The sequence below is a fragment of the Podarcis liolepis genome (genome assembly GCF_965112155.1).
Source record: "Podarcis liolepis genome assembly, chromosome: 16".
Classification (NCBI taxonomy): Eukaryota; Metazoa; Chordata; class Lepidosauria; order Squamata; family Lacertidae; genus Podarcis; species Podarcis liolepis.
In genome coordinates, this window is record NC_139567.1 from 35,811,049 (window position 1) to 35,822,050 (window position 11,002).

Genomic DNA, 11,002 nt, shown 5'->3' on the forward strand with positions numbered 1-11,002 from the left:
ATCTGCATATATTGTAGGGTAATTTTTTGTCATGCCACCATTTTATATGTTGTTGACAGGTATATAGCTACATATAGCTATAGCAAATTTGCTCTATCTTATCAATATAGCTACAACAATCATTTTTATTTAAATAGAAATGCAAACATTAAGGAAAATTTGGATAAGTTTGACTGTGTTTTGGTTCTCATATTTTTTCTGAAACTGATTTGATAGATTAGGCTTCAAATGCAAATTGGATTGAATTCTCCAAATCCTTGGGGAGACGTATACATAAAAATACATATACAAAAAGCATTATATGGGGGGACATTTTTTGCCTTTAGTGTCATCAGTACTCTGCCCAAAGGGATTCAGCAGCCACCTTCTGCTTCAACTTGTAAACACTTGCTGAAAACTTTTCTATTCTGCCAGATTTATGCAGGCAATTAAGAATATATATTTCCACAATAGCTAGTCAATTTCTGATTTTAAGTTTTTATATGCTTTTTAATTGTATGGCTTTATATACTATTGTTGTAAACCACTGTGATTTTTTTTTAAAAAAATAGTGGCATATAAATATTTATCTAAATAAATAATGTTGTATTTAGAGAAATTTGCATTAAAATGCTGACAAATTTTCACAAGCACTTTAGCTTTTTTAAAAAATGCAAAGTGATGCATACATTTGAAGAACTGGGCTTAAGACTGGCAAAATGGGGATTAGACCCTCCTAGTAACCTCCCCGCGAATCCCCGTGACGGGGTGAGCTCCTGTTGTTCGGTCCCAGCTCCTGCCAACCGAGCAGTTCGAAAGCACGTCAAAGTGCAAGTAGATAAATAGGTACCACTCTGGCGGGAAGGTAAACGGCGTTTCTGTGCGCTGCTCTGGTTCGCCAGGAGCGGCTTAGTCATGCTGGCCACATGACCCGGAAGCTGTACGCCGGCTCCCTCGGCCAATAAAGCGATTTGAGTGCTGCAACCCCAGAGTCGGCCACGACTGGACCTAATGGTCAGGGGTCCCTTTACCTTTACCTAGTAGCCTCCTAGGGCATTGCATGCAAACAAACAAACCAGTCCTGCTTCATGGGATAATGCATGCGCTTTTCAACCCTTTCTCATTCCTTCGCCTGACTCTTGTCATTTTGATGAGCATCTCTCCCCTAGAGCTCTGGAGCCATTCAGAAAGCAAGACCCCAGAAAAAGGAAGGGGGGTGGAAGCAAAGGACTCTGAGCACGTAACCATGCATAATTCAGCAACATCAGGGACTCCCGTGCTTCTCCCTCCAAACTCGCAGCCTGTTAAGAGCTGCATAAATCCCGTTGTGAATAAGGATTTGGTCTTTGTTTTCACAAGATCCTCATCCCAAGATGTCTGACAGGGAATTAAAAATTGACCATCGGGATGTGCTGGGAGGACTTAGCCAACCAATCCAATATATATATATATATATATATATGAAAGCACTGTTTGTGAATCCTTGAGTGCCTTGGCTTTAAAGAGATAATATGAATAAATAATGGAAGAATTGCCTTTTTTCCCACTGAATTCACCCGTAAGTCATAAAAGGAAATGCAGAGCTGGAGAAAAGTAGCTGAGAGAAGTAAAGTGTGTGTGTGTGCGTGAGAGAGAGAGAGAGAGAGAGAGAGAGAGAGAGAGAGAGAAAGGAGGATAGGGAGAATGCAATGCAATAAAATAAAATAGCTCTTTTATCCTCTGGGGGAAAGGGTTATTTTCTTCCAAGCTGAAGCCACAAAGAGAATTAGAGAAAATGAAATAAATGTTGGATGTCCCATCCTTCTAAAGGTTAAATATGTAAGGCCAGAGGAAGCTACGAAAGCAAAGCACTAGTCCCCCTACCTTTGTACTCTCTACAATATGCCTTTGCATACCAGTTACTGGGAATCGCAAGTGGGCAAAGCATTGTGGTCATTTCCTGCTTGTGAGCTGCTCATAGGCACCTGCCTGCCCACTGCAAGAACAGGATGCTAGGCAAGATGAGCCATTGGCCTGATTCAGCAGGCTCTTCTTACGTTCTTATAGAATCACAGAATTGTAGAGTTGGAGGGGACCCTGAGGACCATCGAGTCCAGGGTTTCCCAAACTTGGGTCTCTAGCTGTTTTTGGACTACAACTCCCACCATCCCTAGCTAGCAGGGATGATGGGAATTGTAGTCCCAAAACATCTGGAGACCCAAGTTTGGGAAACCCTGATCTAGTCTAACTTCCTGCAATGCAGGAATATGCAGCCGGCCTTTATGGAGATTGAACCCATGACCTTGGTATTATCAGCACCATGCTCTAACCAACTGAGCTACAGAGGTTCTTAAAATTAGGGGGGGAAATGAGAAACTGGAATTTACGCATTCATCCAAACCTAGAACTATCACAGCTAAATTGTTTCTGAGGTGCTTGATCAATGTCAGGCATAGGCAAACTCGGCCCTCCAGATGTTTTGGGGCTACAACTCCCATCATCCCTAGCTAACAGGACCAGTGGCCAGGGATGATGGGAGTTGTAGTTCCAAAACATCTGGAGGGCCGAGTTTGCCTATGCCTGATCAATGTGCATATGTGCACATCACAGACATGTTCAGGTTGGGAGGAGAGATTTAGCTCTGTCTACCCCATCCTCCAGGAACGCGGGTGGTGCTGTGGGTTAAACTACAGAGCCTAGGACTTATCGATCAGAAGGTCAGCAGTTCAAATCCCCGTGACGGGGTGAACTCCCGTTGCTCAGTCCCAGCTCCTGCCCACCTAGCAGTTCGAAAGCACATCAAAGTGCAAGTAGATAAATAGGTACCGCTCCGGCAGGAAGGTAAACGGCGTTTCCGTGCGCTGCTCTGGTTCACCAGAAGTGGCTTAGTCCTGCTGGCCACATGATCCGGAAGCTGTACGCCGGCTCCCTTGGCCAACAAAGCGAGATGAGCACCGCAACCCCAGAGTTGGTCACGACTGGACCTAATGGTCAGGGGTCCTCCCCATCCTCCAGAGATTTGGGACTGGAAGTCCTCTTAACACTATTAGCTGTGCAGGCTGGGGCTGATGGAAGCTATAGCGCAAAACAGTCAGAGAGGGCACCAGGCTGGGGAAGTGAAAGCTACAGCAAACAGCCTGCTTAAGTTCTGGAATTAATTTTAGATTCCTTCCTATTTAAACTGGAATTCAGAAGGAGTGAAGTGCAGGGCAAAGTGAAGCCATGAAACAATAATGGAAGAGGGAGAGCTAATCCACTCATCTTTAATCTTTCACAGCGTGGTGGAGAGAATGAGAGAGAAATTAACAAAACACCTGTTGGTATTTTCATAGCTTAGTAGATGGCCAACACCAGCACTGTAAGTCAGTGTTCGACATAATTAGTAAATAAGATCCTTTCAGTGCAGCCATTCAGCTTTCAAAGCCTCTTCCTTTTTCTCTTTTCTCTTTGCGCGCTCTCTTCTCTCTTTCTCTCCTTTCCCCTCTCAACAAGTAATTAAAGAGAGAGATTTTGTGGCTGCACCTGCTTTCATCAGAGGCTAACCACAGTGAATATAGACCAAATATTTTATTGATGAGAGCAGCCTGGAGTTTGGAACCAGGAAGGAAACACATCAAAACCCTGCCACTATTCCCCAAAGACATGTAAGAAAGCTCAAATTATTAAAACATATGGTGGTGCATGCTGATTCCTGACAGCTCTCGCTGTGGTTATGGGACCTAATTTCTTTTTCTTTTTCTTTCTTAAACGAACTTTCAGCTCTAAGTATTTCTTTCAAGACAGACATTCATATCTTCAACTCTTCTTCAACAAAACTCTGGCAAAGTGAACAGTGATGACAAGCATGGATGAACGAAGATAATGCAGAGAGCTTCCCCTTACAGACAGTCTGCAGATTTATTTGCCACCTGAGAAAGAATTAGGGGGGGGATAGAAATTAGAGAAAGCTGGGCTCATAGAGCTTATAGAAGGAAACTGGTGAGAATCTAATGCAGGGGTCAGCAAACTTTTTCAGCAGGGGGCCGGTCCACTGTCCCTCAGACCTTGTGGGGGGCTGGACTATATATATTTTGGGGGGGGGGAAATGAACAAATTCCTCTGCCCCACAAATAACCCAGAGATGCATTTTAAATAAAAGCACACATTCTACATGTGTAAAAACACCAGGCAGTCCCCACAAATAACCCAGAGATGCATTTTAAATAAAAGGGCACATTTTACTCATGTAAAAACACGCTGATTCCCAGACCATCTGAGAGCCAGACTGAGAAGGTGTTTGGGCCGGATCTGGCTCCCAGGCCTTAGTTTGCCTACCCATGATCTAACACAATCTTCTCTGCAATCCTCAGAGCAAGTGTGATTCTGTGTTGTGAGGATAAAATGGAGAGGACAGAACCATGCACACCACTTTGAGCTCCTCGAATGTAAGAAATAAATGTAAGAAATAAAGATATTTGTCACTGAGCTAAGATTTCCCCCTGAAATATGATGTTCCAATGAAGACTAGTCAAGTCATTGGCTATCTAGCCTGGTGTTTACTCTCTGACAGAAGATCTCCAGAGTGTCCATTTAACTCAGGGCTGGGGAACCTAAGGCCTGGAGTCAGAATGGAGCCCCCCAGGCAACACCCCTTATGAGCCTTTCTTCACATTTTGAGTGCTTTCTCACGGGTTTTCTATTAGGGCATCTGGTTGGCGACAGTGAGGATGCTGGACTTGATGAGTCATTGAATTGATCCATCAGGCTCTTTTTATGTTCTTAGGACATATGCCCTGTCACCAAGTGATGACTCCCCACCCCCACCCCAAAAAAAGCTGGCGGACAGGAGTTAGACCTGGCAGAGGATCACAGGAATTGTCAGCTCCCATCAAATCCAATTAGCTACTTCATCTACTCATTAAACATGTATCGCAACTCATCCTGCCCATTCTGAACAGGGAAAGCACAATCTTTTAAGGAAATAAATCAAATTGGCATCATAAACTCTAGCTACTGTACGGAGCTTATCCAAACGATTCTCTCTCAAGAAAACAAGACAGCTGCATGACTACTATCTTCGCAAAAACATGTTCTTCTAATCAAGATCATCATTCAGATCATTTACGTCTTTCTGCTGGGAATGGTGGAGGGTGATTATTTTTCTATATACGCTGTCAAAAGACCATGAAAATTACATTGTCATAAACCAGAATGAAAAGGATGGGATTCATTTAGCAGATGAATCAGTGTGGGTGAACAACAGAGGGGGGGGACATCATCTCCTCCCCGCCGCAACTGCCCATAAGTTTCTTATCTCTGTGTTTTAGAGAAGTAGCCAGTATTGAGTGGTTGAGTGCATTATTTTCTTTAAATCATACCAATGGATTTTAGCCACAGCTCTGCTTGTCAGTTTGCTACCACTTTCTACTGAAGGCCTTTGTGGGTGCCCGGCCCCCACAATAATATTATTGTGGGTGCCCAAGCATCCATGGCCCCCTGGAGGTGGCTCCCAAGGAATGTTATCAGAAATCTTATCAGAAAGAAAATGCCTCCTGGAAATAATTGACTCAGCTCCGGCCTATTAATCCACATCAGGCTCTGTTGCTTGGCAACCAGAAATTCAACAAGTAGCAGAAGGCTGGCCTTGAATGGCCTTGCAAAGGCCCAGTCCAGTTCCCTCCCCTTCACTTTCGAGACCAAGGAGAGCCAATCAGATTACATGGAGCTCTGACCAATCCAGGATCAGGATGGAATGATTACACCTTCATTCACAAGGAGCCTCATTCCCTGCTAGCCCTTCCTTGTCGGTGAAAAAAGGGAATCTGTTTAACATGAAGCATTTGAGTTCGTGTTTTATTTTGTATTTTTCTTACGTGCCTTTCTCTCTCCCTTTCTTTCTTTCTTTCTTTCTTTCTTTCTTTCTTGCTTTTGCTTTTCACGTCTGTCCTGAGAAGTTTGACTTATGAGGTGACATGCAAATGTGATAATTAAATAAAACAAATAGCAGGCATTGTTGCAAATATGTTCATGCTAAGGGAGGGGAAATCTATCAGTTTCAATTTCTCAGTTGCTCATTTTTTGAAATCTTCAGTTCTCCACATTTTCACATGAAACTTCAACAGCACTTCAGTGCAAATTTCTTCATATATGCATGTTTTTTTCTTGTTGTTTTGCCTAATTGATTTTCCTGAATATAATTCATTTTATAGGTTATTTTCATTAATATATGCATTTTTATGCATGGTTTACTCTAGTATATGTATTACTTGGCTGAAGAACAGCATTGCTAAGTTTGGATGTGTGCCCCCGTAAGTATGGCTGTGTTTCTGCTCAAATACCTTTCTGGAAAGCATAAATATGTTATGTTTACCTTGAAAGATGAACTGGTTCAAATTTTTCCCCTGTCCCCAATTTCCAGCTGAGAGAAGTCTGATTAGTTTCCCCGGGAAACTGGCTTAGCACCCTTCAATTGAGGGGCACTGTCTTGCCAAGCTTAGCAGTGGACTCTGGTGAGGCAATTAGCAGTGCACTTTATACAGTGTGTGCATGTCTGAGAATGAATCGCGACACAAATAGCTTTTAGCTGTGTGGGAACAGGGACACAATTTGCAGCTCTATGTACCTGTATATATTTAGCCACGGTGGTATCACAGCCACCTACATTTGTCAAGTGGAGGAAATGTGTTTTCGTGTTCTCTGGTGTTTGTATGTCTTAAATGTGGCTTGCAAATTACGTTGTGTGCCTTGCAGCAATAGGCCAACGCATAGCAGGCTGCCCTAGCGCATAGTATTGAAGCGTGCTGAACCTGATGAGAAAGACGCTCTGCTCTTGCATTTTGAGATACGAGCCTAGGTGTTTCTGTCCCTTAGGTAAAAAGGTATCACCACTGTGGGAATATTGCATTCGAATTGCTTTGAGATTTCACTAGACTTGCCAGAGTATTCAAGGAAGAAGCAAGGAGAGAAGTCAGGTTCCATCATCATCATCATCAATGTTGTACAGTGGTACCTTGGGTTAAGTACTTAGTTCGTTCCGGAGGTCTGTTCTTAACCTGAAACTGTTCTTAACCTGAAGCACCACTTTAGCTAATGGGGCCTCCTGCGCCGCCACTGCACGATTTCTGTTCTCATCCTGAAGGAAAGTTCTTAACCCGAGGTACTATTTCTAGGTTAGCGGAGTCTGTAACCGGAAGCGTATGTAACCGGAAGCGTATGTAACCCGATGTACCACTGTACTAGCATTTGGTGGTAGAAAGGATTTGGGGAGGGAACCACAATGATGATAAAGGGCCCTGAAGGCAAATCATAAGAGGTTGTGCAATTCACCTCTCCCTGTCTCCTAGCTGCAACTGGGGCAGAGCCAAATCATATTTCCTTTTCTTCAATCCATCTCCCATGTACTGGTGGTGAGGCTTTAAGCTTTCCAGCCAGGCCTCTACCATTGCACACACATGTGTTTTCTGCAAAGGCCCTTCCAAGGTACTCTAGCCATCCACTTGAATCTAGGAGAATGGGGGAGGTGGGGCGCATATATTTGACCTGCACCACCAGAACCAGAGGCGACCCCCAAGTCAGCTAGGGAGACAGCTTGCCATAATTTTTAGCACCTCCGTGGGTGGTGAACACAGTCGCTGTGAAACTGGCTTCTGTTTAGGGCTGCCCTGAGTCGCCCAGCAAATTATTGTAGCAAGAAGAAGAAGAAGAAGAGTTTGGATTTGATATCCTGCTTTATCACTACCCTAAGGAGTCTCAAAGCGGCTAACGTTCTCCTTTCCCTTCCTCCCCCACAACAAACACTCTGTGAGATGAGTGGGGCTGAGAGACTTCAGAGAAGTGTGACTTGCCCAAGGTCACCCAGCAGCTGCATGTGGAGGAGCGGAGACGCGAACCCGGTTCCCCAGATTGCAAGACTACCGCTCTTAACCACTACACCACACTGGCTCTCTTCATGGTGAGTTATGGCACCTAGAAAAAAGCACTGTGTATATTAAACTGTGTGTGTGTGTGTGTGTGTGTGTGTGTGTGTGTGTTGAATCATAGAATTGTAGAGTTGTATGGATGAAGGCAGGCATCGCAGCAGATGTTTGAAGGAGACTCCACCAACTTTCAACGTAGTCCATTTCCCTGCTGCACAGCTCTCACCACCAGAGAGTTATTCCTAATGTTTGTGTATTGTTTCAGGAAGCTTAAAGTGAGTTGATTTGCCTTTAAAGGCAAACGAAACCAAATTTCTCCCCCATCTGCAGTTAAGGCTATTGCAGATCCCCTTAGTTAATAATAAGCTGGGGTCCTTGTGGACATCTTTATTTCAAGGCACCACGGCGGCACTGATGCTCAGAGTCGTAGCTAGGTGAACTTGCGCCCCTGGCAGAAACGTCCAGATTGCTCCCCCTAGCCATGGACAAATTAGCTCTTCTTTCCATCTTTCCTTCCAGCCTCCCCCCTCCCCCCATTCAAATCACCCTCTATTTAAAACCTTTTCTTATGAGGCAATAATCAATATTTCTATTTATAGACATATTTATGGACATATTTTAACCGATTTTGCACCACCACCCCTCACCTGTGTCCCTGGCGGGGGCCACCTCAGCACCCCCTAGCTACAGCCCTGCTGATGCTATCCCTGAAAAAGCCTGTTGCAAATGGGTTTGCTCGCTCGTCAACTAGTGACAGATACCTGAATATTCTGACCATGTCAGAAATCAATGTATTTCTCAACACGGTGACAAAGGAATGTCTGTCATTCAGTGGCAAAGCATCTGCTTTCCATGCAGGAGGTCTTGGGTTCAATTTCCTCCCTTTCTGCGTAGGGCTGGGGTGAGACTCTGAAACTCTGAAGAGCTGTTGCCAGTCAGTGTAGGCAGTGGCGTAGCGTGGGGGGTGCCAGGGGTGCCGGCCGCACCGGGCGCAACATTTGGGGGGGCACGTTTGGCCGGCCCTCCTCGAGGAAGCAGGAACCCCACTGTCCTCAGACCTCCTCCGAAGGCTGGCGGTGGGGCGGAGAGACCTTCTCCCCGCACCAGCCTTCAGATGGCTGTCCTGAAGACTTGTGGTGGGAGCAGTGGCGTAGCGTGGGGGGTGCAGGGGGGCCTGCTGCACCTGGCGCAACATCTGGGGGGGCACGGAAGAGACTCGAGTGCTAAAATCCACGGGTTAGGGGGCGCAAATTACTTGCCTTGCCCCGGGTTAGGGGGCGCAAATTACTTGCCTTGCCCTGGGTGCTGAGAACCCACGCTACGCCACTGAGTGTAGGCAACACTGAGCAAGATGGAGCAATAGTCTGACTTGGTATAAGGCAGCTTCCTATAACAGGGTTGCCATATTTCAGTAAGTAAAAAAAAACCCCAGACTTCCAAGTAATGTCTGGGAAATCCTGGACATAGGGCAACGCTACTTATAATGATGCTGAATCCTCATTGTTTTCTTCCTCATCCTATGTAAGCGAGTGCCAGTTGCAATTATCACGTGCCTGTTTTATTGCTATTCATCCACTATTTAGGCACCCTTGGCAATCCAGCTTTAGGGTACTTTTATTTCCCCTCTGACACAGCCACCCCTGTGACACAGCCACTTCATCTGTTTTGAGTCACCGTGTCCATAACCCGGGAAACTAAATATCTTGCTGAGTTTGAGATAGGGATTATTCCTGAGTTTCTTGTAGCAGATAATAGCATCACTAACACCTAAGGCGCTCTGTGGAGGTGTATCTGTCACCATCGTTCAGCTGCCAGAGTTAGCTAGTGCAAAAAAGGGGGGGGATTTTAACAGAAGTTATTTGGGCTTCCTATTTTGAGTGTGCACATGTGCCTATTTTATGGGATCTTAATTTCCTACCTTGGTTTATAGTGTGGTATAGTGGTTAGAGTACCAGCCTAGAACCTGGGAGACCAGGGTTCAAATCCCCACTGTTATGCAGCTCACAAGGGGCCTTGGGCTAGTCATATTCTTTCATCCTAACCTACCTATCACAGGGTCCTTGTGATGATAAAATGAGAGAGGTAGAACCATATATGCCACTCTGAGCTCCTTTGAAGAAAGGTGGGATATATAGCTATAATTAGCAGAATATAGGTCCCCCACCGCAGCATTCTGTAGCCACAGCATCCTCATTGGGCAGTTTTTTGGGGAGGGGGCATGGATCCCTGTAAACCTCAGAATTGCTCATGTCTGCTGATGCCCCGGGGTGCTGGTGCATATTGGGACTTGTAGGGTGTGAATGGCAGAGCATCCCTCAATAAGCCAATGGCCCACATGAGACATCAGAGTCTAGTTTTGTCCTCACTCTCCTCCTCCCTATAAGACATTTATATCCTGCCTTTCTAGGATACATCCCATTCAAGGCAGTTTACAAATAAGAGTACTTGTCAGGCTTCAGGGAATTGGCTTCCTCCTCCGTGGCAGTAAATAAGAAGAAATCAAATGAAAGGAACGTCTTACCAGTTAGATTCTTTAATAATCACAGTGAGAGAGAAAAGAACATGTCTACTGCAAATGGCGGTGCTCCCAATTAAGGTTTACTCCCCCCTCCGTCACTCCTATGTCTTGTAATCTGAGCTTGTGCCCTGTGCGCTTTCTATTCTAACACTTTCTGAGCTCTCCGTTTCTTCGAAGAAGTGGGGTGGATGCTGTCCAGAGGCTGTGAATCTCTTAACTCTCTCTTCTAGTGTTTCTTCTGCTAGCTGTTCCCCATCCAGTATTCCCCAACTTCTGCCTTCTGAACTCTGCCCCTCTGTAAACCATTGTTCCAAATCTATACTGTTCTCCTGCTCCTGGGAAGATTCAGGATCAGGGGGAGAAGATGGCTCCCACCATTCTTCCTCAGTGCAGCCCTCCTCAGCACAGTCCCTGACAGTACTACAAACAATTTTTTGAAAATCCTCAACTTGAGAGGTGAAAACCTGGGAAGGGGGGGGGGATTTTAAGTGCCCCTCCCCATGTTTTTCCAACAGGAAAACTGAAAATTTGAGGGAATACTCAAAAACTCCTATGAAACATTTCCTCTTGTGGAATGTGAAATATTTAAGACTGGTTTTACCCAATCAATATTTGTAGCATGAAGATTTTT